The 19,275-nt window shown below is 42.6% G+C and overlaps 1 long non-coding RNA gene across 3 annotated transcripts in view; it reads left to right on the top strand.

Moving 5' to 3' along the window:
• Window positions 1-16,026, top strand: part of LOC139410179 (uncharacterized) — a 28,794-nt gene extending 12,768 nt beyond the window's left edge. For 2 of the 3 annotated variants that reach the window (XR_011634458.1, XR_011634459.1), the window contains 3 exons: window positions 7,426-7,505; window positions 12,681-12,765; window positions 13,378-16,026. This is a non-coding gene — a long non-coding RNA (uncharacterized lncRNA). The remainder of the gene's footprint in view (window positions 1-7,425; window positions 7,506-12,680; window positions 12,766-13,377) is intronic. The other variant, XR_011634460.1, reaches the window with a different exon arrangement.
• The last annotated feature ends 3,249 nt before the right edge of the window (window positions 16,027-19,275 follow it).

Here is a 19,275-nt window from a genome sequence, read left to right on the forward strand (position 1 = left end):
TCCCAGTGTGAGATTATGTGAGTGTATGACACAATCGAAAAAATATCCTCTATAACTTCAAAATGGTTGTGTTTAAATATACTAAATTACGGATGACTTCCCTCCAACAGTAAATGATGTCCTCCAACTGCTTGCCTATTCTATCACTACCACCAGTACTGGAAAGTCGATTATGCTGAATCCATACATTTCCATGGATTGCATCACCCTAATTATAAGACACAAAACTGCTCTGTGGCTCTCCGTTTTTGAATGGTCTCTCTCATACCGTTCTGCCGAAACCGTTCTGGAATGGAAAAGTGGGTCTATTAAAAAAAGTCTCTAGAGACCTCCAAGGCGTTTTTCTGTGACTGATAATGAGGCATGACTCAGATGCGACAAGAGTCTGGGGTAAACAGCGCCCTGATTGGGAGAGGATGACACTCACTTCTGGGAAACATTAGGCTATTCATATATTTCTCATAATGTATTTTTTTTCGTTTCTTAAACGTCCACTGTTGCAAACACAACATTACGTTTTACTCATAAGACAGTGAATAATAATGATGCCCTATTAATTAATGTGTTATAAAGGTCTACACTATTGGGGTTGGGGAGCTGCACCTGTTGCAGGGTTTAGTTAAATATAGGGCAAAGAGACAGAGGGGGTAGGAGGTATGCTGTTCTGAACTGCATTTGATTGTAAATAAGAAGAGTTCACACGCTGATCGAGTGACTAAGGGGAACAAGCGAACCATTTTAAATCAGGTGGCTATCTCCCTATCGCGGAGATCAGAGCTCTGTCACTCCCGAGCTCGTCATTGTGTCCTCCCTGCGAAATGACATCTCCCTCAGAAAAGTGCCTGGATGAGATTTCACTGTCTCTGCGCTATAGGCCCCAACCATTAGCATAACGCAGTGAAACGAGTTATGTAGCCTAGCCTAACACAAGTAAAAACATATCGTCTGCTTCAAGATACGTTTTTCAGAGAGAGAGGGCCACCGTAAACATTTGTTGTTGTTGTTCAAGACCCTATTTTGTATAACCTTCCATAGTTGTAGGTCTACATAGGGAAGTAATGCCCTATATTTCCATGGCTCATTGCTTAACTGATGAAGTGTATGGCCAAATGAAGCGAGGCCACACAGTTGGCAGGGTGTCAGACCAAGTTACGACTTCAAGAAGAGATGAAGATCCCAGACAGCTGGAACGCTCTTATTGATTATGTGACGTTTTGCTTGACGATAAGCGGGACATCTAAACCATGAGTACCTTCTACTGCGCGTGCATCCAAACCCGCAATCAGAACATCACTCCATCACAAAGCTGCCCCGGGCGAGAGGAGAAAGGGAAAATTAATTAAATGGATCAATCGATGGAATCATAACTTGGTTACAGGGAATGGAAAAGGTAACATTTGAAAAGTGCAGATTTTGATTAATAGTCATCTTGTTTAGGACTAAGCCTATCTTTCAGTACAACATTTCTGATTGTCTTGAACTCTAGGCCCGTGTAAGAAGCAGCTCAAAGGATGACCCTTGGGCGATTTCTGTTGCATTCAGTGGGATACATACAGTAAAGTATCAAACCACTTTTAATTCTGAAATTCCGAGTAAAAAGTTTGAGAGGGCTGCTCAATAATAAACCAGTTCAGTCCTAGCTTTCTAGAAGGTCTCATAAAAAATACACACACAACATTTGGAAATAGAGTATTGTCTATCAGGGTTGGGGTCAATTCAGTTTTCAATTCAGAAAGTGAATTTAACTTTAACTCATGAATTGAAAACTCCTCATACAAAACAATACTTTTAAAATGAATTGATCTCAAACATTGTTGTCCAAAAGTAGCACACAGGTGGAATAAGTCTACATAAGTGGAAATGATATGAAATTGTGGTTTTAATAAGAGAGCAACATTGATGTTCTTTCAGATTAGTGTGATTGCATAAATCTGTATTTGTAAATTCCCCTTTTGATACCCCAGTTCATTGAAGTAGTGTGAGTGGAAATTGTGCTTGGAATCTTGGACAGGAACAATCACTAAACACAAAGAGTTGGTTGACTCAGATAAGCTTTTTATTCAGCCTACATTTATTGACATTTAGACAGTACAAATTGAAAGGCCGCAATGGAATTTAATAACAGTTATTCATACATGGGGAGGGGAGGCAGAGAGGGACTTGACCACATTGACACTACAAGAAAAAGCACAAAAACTGCCTACTCCTCCACAACAACAGCCATTATTACAAGGCTTTTATAATTATTATAAATATATACATTATAATCTGGTAAATAATAAATTATTGTCAATATAACACAGTAGAAGAAATCCAACCTAATAACAAAATAAACTGCAAAAGGTACCGTATAAAAAGGACATTCATTGAAAATAAGGAGATGCAACTTTTTTGCCCAGTAGATTACAGTCCCTCTTGTTTCAGTAAGTAGGATAAAGCTTGGAGTGCCTCGTCACCGTGGAAACTGCCAGAACAATTCAGTTGAAGTTTGAGGAGGTCAGCTTGCAGGGTCAACAGCTCCAGCCTCTGCCTGTGCCAACTTCTGTTGGGCTGGGGACTTTTTAGTGGGCGTGTTAGCCCTGGCCTAGCCCTGGGTGGTAAGCAAGTCTGATATACATTTTTTGAGTCAGTTTGCAGCCTAGGCTCTCCAGGTGGCCTGTGAAATCGATTTTAACCCTGTGACCCTGTCTAGCAGAGGCATGGTTGACAACCTGGGTGAGAATTTAGTTGGCACTGACAGATCTCCACAGATTTCAGTACAGCAGTTAGGAGAGAGTTGTGTGTGTGTGTGTGTGTGTGTGGCTGTTCTATTTAATCAGCTCAAGATTGTGTCGGTTTGTTGCATTACATGTCACTGGAGTTCACCGATCTACTGAGAGGATTTACAGTATTTTTTAGTAGTGATGTTTGATTGAGAGTTATCAGGGTGTTCATGCAGTTCTGAAATTCCCCATTTTCCACTTCACATGATAAAAAAAACACAAAAATAATAAACCACAAAAATACCCCCCCCCCACAAAAAAAGTTTTCATATTGAGTTTTCTAGTAGATCAATTACATTAATACATGTCTATATTTGATGATAACTAAAGTTTACATAAGTTAGTGAAATACAGATATCCAACCTTTGCTAATACTTAATGTTTTTAGAATGGGACACCGAGGTATCTCTCCCCCTTATAATTTGGGATCAAATATGCTCTGAAAGCAAACATGTTGACATGAGTACCCTGATATCGGGGAATTTGTGCCATTCTGAAAAAATTGTTAGATTATGCTTATGACTTTGAAACCATTGCTTTTCCATGACATAGTTTAGCTTGCTTACATGTCATCCCATGTGGATGGAGGATATGGCTTACCTCCCTGGGTGAAGGGTGAAGGTGCTCATGGCCCTGTAAATATGTGTCAACTTTATCAGTGATTTTGAAATTGTCATGGCGAGTCCCACAGGAGCATGTGTGAATGAAGGGAAGCTCTTCACAGGATATTTCAATCTGCTGTCTCTTTGGTCCTGGATATGCCCCATGGGCTCCCAAATGATGCTATTTGTCACGTTAAACAGACTGCTACTCTCTAGAGGGTGTTCTGTGTGTGTGCGCGCGCGCGCGCGCGAGTGTGTGTGAGTGCGAGTGAGAGAGAGAGAGATAGAAAGAGGGACGACACTAGTCTGAGTGCTTGAGGATGCTATTGTGATTGATTGTATTTGATTGTGTTTGAGTGGGACCTATGTGATGCTTCTGAGAGCTTGTATCATCCAAGCAGTTTTCCTGTACCCATAGGGAAGAGAGTGCTGCAAGGTGCATGCCATTCCTATAACTGGAAAAATGCTCGCTCTGTTATTTGGAGATGACATTCATGGAGTGATCCTGTGTTAGCACAATGGATGTGTTTCACTATTCTTTTCAAACGGAATGGTTTCAGCAATAGGTGTAAACTTGAACTCGGGCCGAGAGGGAGAATCTCTCTTGCTTTATTTAGCCTCATATCTAATCAATCCTCCCTTCAAGAGAACTATGTCATGTGTGTTCCTATGCAAATGTTTCTGTAAACACTGAATGGTAAGCACAGAGCTATCCTTACATTCCCTGTGTCTTTTAACTCCATGCAAATGGCTAACCTACCATTTTCTCTCTACTATTACATTCATATACCAATATGGCCACAAGCATACAAAGCATTTATGTCTTCAACATAATATCTGCCACTAGACATTGTTTGTAGTAATGCTTCAGTATTTGTTTGTTCAAATGTGACAAATCTTCTTCCTGCTGATGTTTGATGAAGGGCAGGGTAGTGTGCAGAAACAGAGTTGGCATCAGCGACAACAGAGTAAGTACCAGATCCACTTGTAGAGGCTTAATGAACCATTTTTTTTGTGGCAGCAGCAATATATTTCTGATTACCTTTTGGATTTATTGGGCGTAGTGTGTGTGTGTGTGAGTATGCGCACGCGTGCATGTGTGTAGGTGACTGGGTGCCAGTGTGTGTGATTTAATGAGGGATTTTTTGGCAAGTTGGCATTGTTCATCAGTGTCATGGCAGTTTTGTTTCAAAAGTGCTGGTGCTGGAGAAAGAGGGATTTCGGCCCATCAGCAGTATGTGATGTCAGCATGCCGGGACAACAAAGGACAGCTCCAAATCCATGGTGTTTTCAGCATTATGGGGGCCCAGTCTGGGCTGAACATGGCCCCTCTTTCACTGGAACAAACATACTAGAGCACAGCTAGCTAGAGCACCATAACAGAGTGCAGTGCACACACACAACAGGACTTCTGCTTTTCAACCCTGTTTATTCATCATCTCCTCCACACTCTGTTACATAAGCTTTACCTATATGAGGAGAATATTTGGGAGAAATGTTAATGATAAGGAAGTTGGTTTTTGATAGCGTTATGATCAATTAGCTGACACTTCCAATCCAACACACAAAATCAGTATAGGGCCTATGCGTTTGTATGAAACATTTTATATTCTATGGGTACATTGTATACAAACAGTGATCAAGTGCCTCAAACTGGGTAAATCTTGAAAGTACAATACTAATTTTCATCGGTCACATTCAGAGCTGTGACTTCCTGAAAATCTTATATGAGCCTTGTGATTTGCCACTTGTGCTCCAACTGTAACAGAAAAACTGATATTCAAAGTAGACACACACCTCTGTTTGGTTAATGCTTTGGCTAAGTCACTGTAAAGCCACCTGCAGTTCTCCTTGCAAGTTAGAATTACATATGGTGATTTCAGTAGTCATGTTGGCACAATAATAACTAGCATGCTGTCTGAAGCAGAAGCACTCAAATAAAACATGGTAACCATGTCTGTATGCATTCTGGAAAATCTACTTAAAAGTCAAAGGATTTCATAATTCAGCATATAGTTTAAATCCTTGTTGGTCTGGAGCTAATAACAAAAGTACAATTCTGTATATTTCTAAACATTTTGCATCGGAAAATAATTGGGGACACGGCAATGAGGATATTCTTCATCCCTGGCATTATTACCATTAAAAAGTTTAACCTTCTTGAACCTATTTATCTACATCTTCAATAAAGTTCCTCTGAGCCACTCCAAGGAGAGTGAACAGTCTGTTTCAGAGACACTGCCAAGCCAAAGAACACAACGTGGTCTGGCTGGCATTGGCCATGGGTAGGCCCTGAAGGCAGGGTATTGTAAGAGACAGACAGACCACACGGATCCCCAACAAGTCCTCTTTATGATGGGGAAGAATTATGATTGCTATGTCTCGCAGATCAGCCTGTAGTGGGGTTATAGGAGCTAGATGCCTACAGTAACATACAGTAAGTAACACAGCGGCCCCCATTCATTACATGCCCATGTGTATTAAACTACTGGAAGAACGCGAGGCAGCTGCAGTATGTAGTCCAACACAAGGCAACACTTTATTTTCTGCTCCCTACTGTCTGTTTTGGTACAGGCCTGTCTGTCTCTGGTACCCTCTGTGTGATTATACAAGCTTGCTCAAAAACTTTCTACAGAGATTTGTTTTCGATGTTTGGTGTGGAAACAATGGTTTCCTTTTGACTAGATAAAGGGGGACTTCATGTTGGAATGGCAACCCTAAAGTGATAAATTTGTATATAGCCACCCTAGTCATAGACTGCTCTCTCTGCTATTGCACAGAAAGCTGTACCAGAGCGCCAAGTCTAGGTCCAAAAGGCTCCTTAACAGCTTCTACCCCAAGCCAACATTTCATCAAATGACCCCCCTCCTTTTTTTTTTTTACACTTCTGCTAGTCATTGTTTATTATCTGTGCAGTCACATTTCACCTACCTACATGTACATATTACCTCAATTACCTCAACTAACCTGTACCCCCACACATCGACTCATTGACATTGAAAGTAAGCATTTCACTGTAAGGTGAAAAATATATACAACACAAATCAAATGTATTTATATAGCCCTTCGTACATCAGCTGATATCTCAAAGTGCTGTACAGAAACCCAGCCTAAAACCCCAAACAGCAAGCAATGCAGGTGTAGAAGCACAGTGGCTAGGAAAAACTCCCTAGAAAAGGCCAAAACCTAGGAAGAAACCTAGAGAGGAACCAGGCTATGTGGGGTGGCCAGTCCTCTTCTGGCTGTGCCGGGTGGAGATTATAACAACATGGCCAATATGTTCAAATGTTCATAAATGACCAGCATGGTCCAATAATAATAAGGCAGAACAGTTGAAACTGGAGCAGCAGCACGGCCAGGTGGACTGGGGACAGCAAGGAGTCATCATGTCAGGTAGTCCTGAGGCATGGTCCTAGGGCTCAGGTCCTCCGAGAGAGAGAACGAAAGAGAGAAAGAGAGAATTAGAGAGAGCACGCTTAAATTCCCACAGGACACCAAATAGGACAGGAGAAGTACTCCAGATATAAAAAAATGACCCTAGCCCCCCGACACAAACTACTGCAGCATAAATACTGGAGGCTGAGACAGGAGGGGACACCCCCGGACAGGGCCAAACAGGAAGGATATAACCCCACCCACTTTGCCAAAGCACAGCCCCCACACCACTAGAGGGATATCTTCAACCACCAACTTACCATCCTGAGACAAGGCCGAGTATAGCCCACAAAGATCTCCGCCACGGCACAACCCAAGGGGGGGGGCGCCAACCCAGACAGGAAGATCACATCCGTGACTCAACCCACTCAGGTGACGCACCCCTCCCAGGGACAGTATGAAAGAGCCCCAGTAAGCCAGTGACTCAGCCCCTGTAATAGGGTTAGAGGCAGAGAATCCCAGTGGAAAGAGGGGAACCGGCCAGACAGAGACAGCAACACCTGTTGTATTCTGTGAAAATTATATTTCCTCAATCTAAAGGCTCCCAGATACAATGCACGGTGTTCTAAATACATATGTAACACATAGTAAACCAGAATTTGTTTATTTGCATTATATTGTTACAGAAAAGGTGAGAGGAGATTGCTGAAATCCATATGACCAAGACGACATGTCTGCCCAGGAGATGGATACCTCACCAGATATGGTAGGTTTGGGGCTGAAGAGAAGAGACCGGTTGCATGTTATCCATTGCTACACCTTGGTACACCTTATTGCTCACAGCTACTATTACTAATATCCCTCCCCTCTAAAAATAAGTGTTCTCTTCCTTCATTGAGAAATATTCAGACGTTTCCCATTACCTCTGAGAAGCCTTGCCATACCTGTTTTTCCTGGTTGGTTGCATTCTCCAATGCCCTGAGAGGGTGGCAGGCCGGCCCAACAATCACTATTCCAAATTGAGCGTGGCACAAAGAATATGAACTCAGTCATTGGAAGACTGCCATTGGTTGTTCTTTAGAACAGCTGAGTGGTAATTACTCAGAGAGAGAGGCTGCGTTTAGACAGGCAGCCCAATACTGATATTTTTTCAACTAATTGGTCTTTTGACCAATCACAGATTTCTTCACGTCAGATTTTTTTCAGAGCTGATCTGATTGGTCAAAACACCAATTAGTGAAAAAAATATCAGAATTGGGTTTCCTGTGTAAACGCAGCCAGAGAGAGACCGAAGAAAGTCTACTGATCAATTTACACATCAGTGCCCGGTTTCCCGATAGCAATTTAACTTCGTGTTACAAGTGTTTTAACAATGCATCTTACCTACAACGGCCGAAGATGTAACATGCGTTTCCCAAAACACTACGCAGAGAGAACGGTCGCTAAATGCGTCGTTGGAGCATGTGTCGATACTGATAGGATGGAAAGAGAGAAAGCGCTGCTCTCGGTTCAGCTTTCTCCATTGAAATCTTACTTTATTATAATTATTTCACAATAGTGACGACGGATCAGCTACTAGAAAGATATTACCGCCTACGCCTGCAAATATTGAGGCGGTTTATTCTAATGCTTCTCATTAAAAATGCATAAAATCACAGATTTGGCACATCACTGCGCATGACTACACATCATGGAATATATTGAGACAAATTAGACAGACTAAAAGTAGCAAAATAGAGCTCAATTGATTGAACATGAAATGCATTTCAATATGATTGAAATAGGCCTATAGTTAACAATTTAATCCAGCCATCTCTGTTTTCGTTTGAAGCATCGTTTTATACGTCGCTTGTTTGTATCAATTGCAAAGACTATTTGTAGTCAACTTTTTTCTGAAGTTATCGGCGGTCACAGAGCGATGGCTTAACCATGTGATTCTATGTTTCGCGGAGATCTTCTGTGTATAAAATGAGGGCAAAAAAAGCATCACGTACGACGCACTTCTCGGTTCTGGGAGTGGTCTGAGGCAGGCATTAGATTACGAGCGTTTTCAAGTGCAAAGTTAATAACGATGGTTTAGGAGAATAGTTTGGCGATTTAACAATGTTCCTACGAAGGTTCTATATCGATGAATTTAGCCTTAAAATGCTTTTGGGAAACCGGGCCCAGATCTGATCCTAATCCACGTCCATTCGATCATTTTACGATTATTTACAGTATCTTGTCACTTAGTATCGTCAAGCCTGGTCCCCATTCTATTCTTGTGCACCTGGCTTGGATTTCCCTCATGAACAAACTGGGACAACACATCATGGAACCACTGAGTTCCTAGTCCACCCCACTTTCTCTACATACAGTGGGGCAAAAAAAGTATTTAGTCAGCCACCAATTTTGCAAGTTCTCCCACTTAAAAAGATGAGAGAGGCCTGTAATTTTCATCATAGGTACACTTCAACTATGACAGACAAAATTAGAAGAAAAAAAATCCAGAAAATCACATTGTAGGATTTGTAAATTAATTTATTTGCAAATTATGGTGGAAAATAAGTATTTGGTCAATAACAAAAGTTTATCTCAATGCTTTGTTATATACTCTTTGTTGGCAATGACAGAGGTCAAACATTTTCTGTAAGTCTTCACAAGGTTTTCACACACTGTTGCTGGTTTTTTGGCCCATTCCTCCATGCAGATCTCCTCTAGAGCAGTGATGTTTTGGGGCTGTTGCTGGGCAACACAGACTTTCAACTCCCTCCAAAGATTTTCTATGGGGTTGAGATCTGGAGACTGGCTAGGCCACTCCAGGTCCTTGAAATGCTTCTTACGAAGCCACTCCTTCGTTGCCCGGGCGGTGTGTTTGGGATCATTGTCATGCTGAAAGACCCAGCCACGTTTCATCTTCAATGCCCTTGCTGATGGAAGGAGGTTTTCACTCAAAATCTCACGATACATGGCCCCAATCATTCTTTCCTTTACACGGATCAGTCGTCCTGGTCCCTTTGCAGAAAACAGCTCCAAAGCATGATGTTTCCACCCCCATGCTTCACAGTAGGTATGGTGTTTTTTGGATGCAACTCGGCATTCTTTGTCCTCCAAACACGACGAGTTGAGTTTTTACTGAAAAGTTATATTTTGGTTTCATCTGACCATATGACATTCTCCCAATCTTCTTCTGGATCATCCAAATGCTCTCTAGCAAACTTCAGATGGGCCTGGACATGTACTGGCTTAAGCAGGGGGACACATCTGGCACTGCAGGATTTGAGTCCCTGGCGGCGTAGTGTGTTACTGATGGTAGGCTTTGTTACTTTGGTCACAGCTCTCTGCAGGTCATTCACTAGGTCCCCCCGTGTGGTTCTGGGATTTTTGCTCACCGTTCTTGTGATCATTTTGACCCCACGGGGTGAGATCTTGCGTGGAGCCCCAGATTGAGGGAGATTATCAGTGGTCTTGTATGTCTTCCATTTCCTAATAATTGCTCCCACAGTTGATTTCTTCAAACCAAGCTGCTTACCTATTGCAGATTCAGTCTTCCCAGCCTGGTGCAGGTCTACAATTTTGTTTCTGGTGTCTTTTGATAGCTCTTTGGTCTTGGCCATAGTGGAGTTTGGAGTGTGACTGTTTGAGGTTGTGGGCCGGTGTCTTTTATACTGTTAACAAGTTCAAACAGGTGCCATTAATACAGGCAACGAGTGGAGGACAGAGGAGCCTCTTAAAGAAGAAGTTACAGGTCTGTGAGAGCCAGAAATCTTGCTTGTTTGTAGGTGACCAAATACTTATTTTCCACCATAATTTGCAAATAAATTCATTAAAAATCCTACAATGTGATTTTCTGGATTTTGTTTTTTCATTTTGCCTGTCATAGTTGGAGTGTACCTATGATGAAATTACAGGCCTCTCTCATCTTTTTATGTGGGAGAACTTGCACAATTGGTGGCTGACTAAATACTTTTTTGCCCCACTGTATGTAAAGAAAAACAGTGTACATTACTGAACCCTATTCTGGTAGTGACTTTTCAGACAGGGACACGTCCCAGTTCTCAGTCCCTTAATGTCCCCAGGCATTGTGAAAGCGTCCCTCCACCCCTACTTCTGTCACACACAGTGCCGAGAGAAAGACGCATTGGGCCCTTGTGGAATGTGGCATGTCTCTGTGAACTATTCCCTGCTTTGTCATAAGAGTTTTGTGTGGTGGAAAAGTTCCCTTTTTTCACACCTCCTCGTTGGTGGCGCAGTGTTGGTCCTCTGCTGCAGCTGGCCTGTGCTCAGGAACAATTACATTCTTTAGGTTTAAGGCCCATAAAATATGGCTATTTCAAGTCAACAACCTAATGTGTCTGTGTCACCAGCCACGTTAACTGTGAAGCACTTGCCTTCTCCAGTCTTTCAGTTTGATGGGGCAACGTGGGGGCAGAGCGGATCCAATACGAGGTGATTTACTGTAAAGCACAGTGGAATATCACCATATCTGAAATGGAAATAATGAATCTCTTATTAGGATGGTTATTTGAGGACAAGTCACAATTTGAATAGAAATTAATCTAATTTTTGGTCACAAAGAGCAAGACTCAATTTAGACCCAATCTAAAATTAATGAGAGCATCTTAAGGGACACAGTGGAATTGGCAAAACCTAGTCTATTTATGTTAGTTAAGGACAGAAGCTGGAGACGTGTAACCCATTATGGAACCGTCAGTTAAAAAGTCTACATTACATTGTCACGACATTGTTGTGATGGTAGGAAGATGGCTTTATGAAGGCGGCTTCCAGAAAGGGATAACCAGGATTTGTTATTTTTGCTCATTTCCATGGTTAAATATTTAGGTAGTGCAATGATTGAATGTTGGAGTTTCATATTTGCTTTGTTCAACGGTTGTTGAAATTCAAATAGAGTGAAGTCCCATTGGGGTGCTTGGTTTTATTGACCAAACTCTGGATGGGTAAGTCGAGACTCATTACCCTCACACACATGGCGCTTTGTCCACTTGTCATGTTTGAAGATGAACGTTTCTCTGCTCACACATCCCATTGTCTTCAGATGATGGATTAAACATGTATGTACTTTGGATTGTAATATAGTATTGAAAAGGACTAACGCTTTAACTAATTCCTAATACTGTAACCTGCAGCCCTCATAGAGACAAGTCATTGGGAGGAAAACCATGATGTATCAAACCAAGTGTAGACATTGTCAATGTTGTTGTGCAGGAATGCTGTGATCTGGGATCTTTCTTGACTTCAAAACATCGTTGGTAGCATGGGAACACATCTGCCTCTCACAGGGCAGCCATCACTCAGGTCAGAGAGGATATGCAGGACTTCTAAGGGAGAATCTGGTGGAGGAGAGGCCAACTCCATCTGTCGGGAGAGTTTGTTCCAGCCGTGCGCCTGGCCGCACTGACGGGATTTGAGCCCACATGTTTGGGCCACGAGGTTGGGAGGACAGAGCAGAGAGGGACAGGGGGGGCAGAGGGGGTAGAGGGGCACTCTGGCTTCCTCCCACAGACCCCAGCATGGTGCTCCTGGAGGCCGGTAGCTGGAGGAGTGGCCCGGGCTCCAGGCCTTTGTCACTGGGGGGGTGAGAGGATGGGGGAGTGGGGGAATACTGGGACCCTGCAGGGAAGGAAGCACATATACCCTCCTCCTCTTCTAACAACAGCAGGGGGAAAAGCACATTACATGCTTGCAAGTCTACCCTCTACTATTTTTGTATTTACTGAATCTTGCAGGGAGATTGGTTCCTCCTCTCTTACTTTAAAAACTTTTGATGCTCTTGTATGGACATGAAACACCCACATACACACACATTCAAGATAAGATAAATAACATAATGCCTTATGTGCAGCCAGGCAGTTTAATCAAAAGTATTTGTTTTTTATAAATATGTTTTTATGTAAGGCTATGACATCTCTAGTTCATATTTTCTCCTGTCTTTCCCTTCTAGTTTTCCCTGCCATGGTTGTGATAATTGGATTTTCTGGACACCTGTATGAGTGCAGTATATCCAGCGGATTATAACCAGGGAAAGGGTGAGTCAACTCTAATTATTGTCAAGCAGCCTCAACCCCCTCTCTCTATAGCATAGTAGCCCAGTCCCTGCTCTCCCATCCACCTAATACCAACAGAACTGGTTTACTGTCTCAGAACAGCCAAGCTATGGAGAGGTAGGCTCGAGGAGGCCTTCAATTGTGGAGTTTCTGTCCCATTCACATCAGCAGGTACAGAAGTTGACACAGTTTACTCAGAGATTGCGAAAATTAGGAAAAGTTGTTTATACACTTAGACAAACCATGAATATTATAAACTCACTTCCGTCTCCAAACACCCCACACTGTGCTGGGCCAAGACGGGAGTAGATAGTGAGTGTTTGTAAACAGTGCGTGACGGTGGGGATGCAGAGACAGGTGAGGAGAAGGGGAGTGCTGGGGTGTGCTCTCCTCTGCTCACGGTCCCACAGAGAAACCCGAGGAGGGAGCTGTGACTGAGCGGGGATGAGCGATGAACAGACAGGGCTTGTCCACAGACAGTCAAAGGGAGAGCTGGAACTCTTTAACCATGGGGAGGGAGGGGAGCAGGATGGGGAAGGATGGACTCACAAGGTGTCTGGGCAGGTAATTCATCAGGCCATTCTCTCTCTCCAGGATAGGCTGCCCTACCGGCCAGGCCCAGCCAGCAGGAACTTCCCATGGTCACCTCCGCTCTGCTCCGAGGGACTGAGAATCCTAATGAGCTGGAGGGGTCCACATTTACCACGGCTGATTAACTGAGAACAATGAGGCCAAACAGAACTCACAGGCACTCACAATAGTGACTAGAGAGCCTCAAGGCGTTGTCTCTGTATTTTTTTGAGGGGAGAGAAAATGAGAGAGTGAGCGAAATAGGAGAATGGAGGGGGGGAAAGTGAACAAGACTGTAGTTTTGTAATGCTTTGTTTTATTTGTTTAGAGGAAAGAAGCGATACTTTGAATACTTATTGTCACTATAATATATCCATGAGGCCATATATGTCCATAGGCAGCACATTGTATTAGTTCCTGTTAAAAAGGTGGGGTATAAAGTTGGAGTTTGGACTACAGCTTATGTAATGATGTTTAAATTATATTTATAGCATGCTAAAAAAGCAGTTGCATCATTAGTCATTTCCTCATGCAAATGAAGCCTAGCTATTTGCCTACATAGGCCTGCTATGTGCAGTGAGACCTAGCTACATCCCCTCACAGGGGCCTAGTGAATGAGGGTTGTTCTGACAGCTAGTGAGTGTCATTTAAACCCAGCCAACCTCCACCGATTACCATCTACACATTTATGGAGAATATGAGCATTATATGGTACCATTTCAATTAATAACCCCTTTTTCACTGACTGAATGCTTTGTAATCTCGACTATGCAATTAGTTTAGAATGGCTAAGAGATCAACTTCATTAGCATTTTTTGTACTGAAGGTGCCGGCTTGGGCCAAATGTTCGTTCTCAGTGGAAAGCGTATCTCTTTGGAAAAGCTGTTCTAAATTAGTTTCTGTATCAGTTAAAGACTATTTCCTCTCTGCTTTAAACTTGGGTGTGATAGAGGAACCTCTGGAATATTTATGGAGGGGAAAATAAATCCAGAAAGACAATTTTGCCGTTTGGTTACATGTTCTGCCTTCCCTTCTTGTGTTTTTCCAATTACTTAATGCTATTTAAATATAGCAGAGCCGACACATGCAGTTCACTGTAGTGGGGCCTGAAATAAGTCACGCTTTAATTGTATTTCATAAATGATAATAGGAGCCCATCACAGTAAGCTAGCTGTAATAAAATGATAAAATGGACAATTATGAAAAAATCCAGGCCCTTAATTTTCTAAACACACTCCAGAGAGCGTCTTTAAGCCGGGCATATTTAACTAGATGCTGAACAGTATTCCCCTCTGTGAGGGCTGCTGAAGTGCTGTGAATTACAGTAGAAGTGTTTTGTATGTTGTACAGTAACGTGTAGTACTACAAACTGTAGTGCCACTTCATGAAATACTATTTATCCAATTGTCTGCAGGGAAAGGTTTATATTCATTATATTCCCTTATGTATATAAGGCCAACTCAAATAATGTCTGGCAGAATAAACCATACAGTACAATATGTGTGCTGAAGGCAGGCCTGAATGTAGACACAACCAGGGTCTGTAAATCAGTCATTTCCCCATCATTGCAGGAAGGATATGGCTGGTTTGTGGTCCCCGGTCAACCAGTGGGTCAGACAGAGATAACACCTCTCTCTTTAAGAGGCTCTCAAATTCCCAATCAGTGTTTGACTTGGGAGACAGGTGATTACTCACACCTGGGTACCTGGCCTCTTTCTGCACCTGGACTCCACCCCACCCTGTGCCAAGCATGATCCATCGGTGAGGCAGCATGTGCCATGTGATGACACGCCACCTGCTGGTGGGGTGGGGTGGGGTAAACCCGCTGCTTGCTGTCCCGATCAATCAATTAAATATTTTTAATAAGAACAAATTCTTATTTTCAATGACAGGCTAGGAACAGTGGGTTAACTGCCTTGTTCAGGGGCAGAACGACAGATTTTTACCTTGTCAGCTCAGGGATTCGATCTTGCAACCTTTCGGTTACAAGTCCAATGCTCTAACCATTAGGCTACCTGCCACCACTTTAAACTAAAAAAGAAAACACAAGAAAAGGGAAATAAAAAATTACTCATCACTAAAAGTACATCTGAAAGGCATTATGACAGATTTTTACCTGCACATAAAGCAGGGAAAAGCATGAATTTACACAAGGTAAAATATAAGGACAGGCAATGAATCCCTTTTATCCAGATAAATGAATGACTGTACATTGCTTTTACTTGGAGGGCATCAAGACCTCAACCATGAAATCCTATGGTGCAGTATACCTGTAACATGTCTCTTTCCCAGGTGTCTTTCTGACGTTCTTGATGCACATCCAATGATGAGTGGGTGATGGAGGTCCCTCTGCTGTAACCCTGACCTCCAGAGCATAATGACTGCTCCAAAGACAGGACCTAAGGAAAGATGAGTCAAATGAAACACATCTTGACACCACTGCTTCTGCTGCAAACATGATGGCATGATCTGTCTCTGTGAAGACAAAAACAATGCACCTGTTGTGCAATTCTCATATGGTTGGATCATATGGTTCATTTTGAAACGGTTAAACTGAAACAGTGAAACTTTTGACCAATAGAGGCTACGCTGCTTATGATATGAACTGTATCGTCCGTTGATGTATTATATTTCATGATGTTACATATCTTCAATAAATGTATTGGTGTCTTTGATAGAAATATTGAGCATTACAATATTTGGAAACTGGGGTAGGGAGTTCACAATCAGAGCAGGGGAAGGTAATTGCAGGTTTTTGTTCCAGCTCTCCAGGACAGAGAATACCCCCCTACACACACCATTTGCCACTGTAGGTTTAGAGATCTACAGATGGCCTCTGTAAATATCTGAATAAGGCTAGCCTCTACCGTGTAAATGATAACTCAATTTCTGGTCATAATTGATCTAAATACAGAACATTGTGGGGTAACTCTATCCTCCAGTATGGTGTGTGTTATCGTATATTGTTCATGTTGTATCACTGCAACCCTCAGGTGATGAAACGGTCTCTGTCACATTAGCTGCCCTCTCTCGCTCTACTTTTTCTCGAAGCTCCCAGGCCAGCTTTCAGCCATGGATATTCATCCCCCTTTATTTAAAACACACGTGTTCCACTGGCTACCAGTCATTCATCACTGACAACTAGAGTGGGTATGTGTGGCCATTTAGGCTTATTGATTAGCCATATCATTCACAGATATCTCTCTCAAGTATTTACTGTGTACATCAGCAAACAGGAACCACACAGTAAGTGGATATACCTCCTCACTCACACTTGAAAATCCTCTGAGAAGAACCCAAGCAGGAAGCGTTTTCTCTGGGCGTGTCAAGTCCAGCCCAGGAGATGGTCAGCATCATGACACTAAGGAAGACCCTTGAGAGAACCAATCGAAGGCCCATCTGTGTTCAGCGCAGAGTGAATCCTGTGTTTCCAGGTTTAAACTGAACGTTATTAAAACAAGTGGGCTGAAAGGTCAGGAGAGAGCAGCCCACAAAAACAAACAATTCATTTGGCATGGAGGTGTAATGGGATGAGATGTGGACTGGGGTCGGGCCTATTGTTCTGCTGGAATTAACCGTGGCAGGTCATGTGTCACTGGGCACTGACCCCGGCCCCATTCAGGAGCCCAAACTCTGCATTAGCCACGGCCCAAAGAGAGGTCAAACATAGTCACAAACCGGGCACACACACAGCCAGTTCTGACCAGGGCAGCACTTACAAAACAAAGAGGGGTATTACCATGCGGTGGTTGTGACACTGGCGGCATCAAAGGCTTTGTGACTCATCCGTTGGCCTGAATCTGTTGGACTGGTGCATATTGGAGGCATTAAGCATGAACGACATGCACCTAAATACTCCTATTTCATCTGTGCAAAGTGTGTGAGCCGGAGGTGACTCCACTCCCCATTCCCACATCCATACCTGGCTGAGGTGCAGAGTTGGAATGAGAGTACAGAGTACAGAGTGAGTCAGAAGAGTGGGTTTGGTTCCCGTGGGGCCTGCTTGGGCATACACTCAGACCACCCATCAGGATTGCTTTGTGCGGTCTAGTCTGCATGCTTCTTTTCCTCTCTGCAGCGTGTCAGTCTTCTTGCATGTGAAGCCAATCGCTCGGCTGTTGTAGGCATTTCCATTTCCACCTGACAGATGCCTGGTGGAACAGTGGCATGTTGTAAAAACATCTGATCCTTTAGCTGCAGGCTACAGATACTGCTAATTGAAAAACGCCTATTCCAATATTACTGTTGCACAGTGCAATCACATTCTATCATTTCTCAAGACTTGGCTGCTTTGCCTCGTTTCACTGACATTCCTCCTCTGTCCACTCGAGCGTATAATCACAACATATTTATTGATTAGAGGACAAACAGTAGCTAGCTCAACTGGACGGTAAACTCCTTTGTTTTATTCCTATTCAGCATGGTGGCAGCAGTACTTCTCCCAGGTAGCTAGATGACAGCCAGCCACAGCTAAAGCAGGCCTTTGCTCCAACATGGCTCTGCTGTCTCTGCCCTAATTGATTGGAAGGGGAAAGGCAGAACAGCTGCCCCAAAGCACAGAGCCAGAATTAAAACTTCAATCCCACTCCCGAACACTCAATTTCATCCATGATCCAGCATTATACAAATGAGTTGAGAACAGACAGCCAGGTGTATGGTTCCCCAGTAGGGTCCCTGGACCCACTGGCCTCAGAACCACAAACTGCTCCCCTCTCTCTCCCAGCAGCACCAGGCCCTCGGTGCTCCTTCTGTGCTCCCTCTGTGCTCCCTACCCTCCTACAGACAGCCCCCAGCCAAAACTACAACAGGCCAATTCTAGATTTTAGGGGATCCATTCACAGCACTTTTCATTTAGGTAAGAATCAACAAGAGGGTGTAACACTTAAATCATCATCAGCCCAGTAGCTTTGCCTGCCATTTCTGGGCCCTCCTCCACACACATACATTAACCAGAATATACTATAACATTTGTAGAAATACTAGCCTACCAATAAGTAGTAAGTACACGCATAACTTTCACAGAGGACAACAAAGGAGATGGATATGCAAAAGCTCAGAGTATGTTAGAAAGTCACTGGGTTAGTTATAGTTTTACACGACCAGTTTCAAATTACAACTGTTTTTAAAGGTGATATTAGATACAACAGATGCATTAAGAGTGAATTGTGTCAAAATAACACAAAATAACTTAATTGTTTTAAAGGCCCAGAGCAGTCATAAACATGATTGTCCTGTGTTTTAGACTGTTAAACAGCCACCACTAACATTGAGTGGCTGCTGCCAACACATGGACTCAACTCCAGCCACTTTAATAATGGGAATTGATGGAAATTGATGTAAAATATATCACTAGCCACTTTAAACAATGCTACTTAATATAATGTTTACATACCCTACATTACTCATCTCATTTGTATATGTATATACTGTACTCTATATCATCTACTGCATCTTTATGTAATACATGTATCACTAGCCACTTTAAACTATGCCACTTTGTTTACATACCCTACATTACTCATCTCATATACTGTACTCAATACCATCTACTGCATCTTGCCTATGCCGTTCTGTACCATCACTCATTCATATATCTTTATGTACATATTCTTTATCCCTTTACACTTGTGTGTATAAGGTAATAGTTTTGGAATTGTTAGGTTAGATTACTCGTTGGTTATTACTGTATTGTCGGAACTAGAAGCACAAGCATTTCGCTACACTCGCATTAACATCTGCTAACCATGTGTATGTGACAAATACAAATACATTTGATTTATATTTCCACACTGAGATTGGAATAATACTGTGAAATTGTGACAATTATGATAATACCCCTTTTAGTGTAAGCTGTTTGAAAACACTGCCTGAAATTGAATCATGTTTTGGTGGGATGGCGTTTTGGCCTGTCCTAACAAAATT

The sequence above is a fragment of the Oncorhynchus clarkii genome, chromosome 5 (assembly GCF_045791955.1).
Source record: "Oncorhynchus clarkii lewisi isolate Uvic-CL-2024 chromosome 5, UVic_Ocla_1.0, whole genome shotgun sequence".
NCBI lineage: Eukaryota > Metazoa > Chordata > Actinopteri > Salmoniformes > Salmonidae > Oncorhynchus > Oncorhynchus clarkii.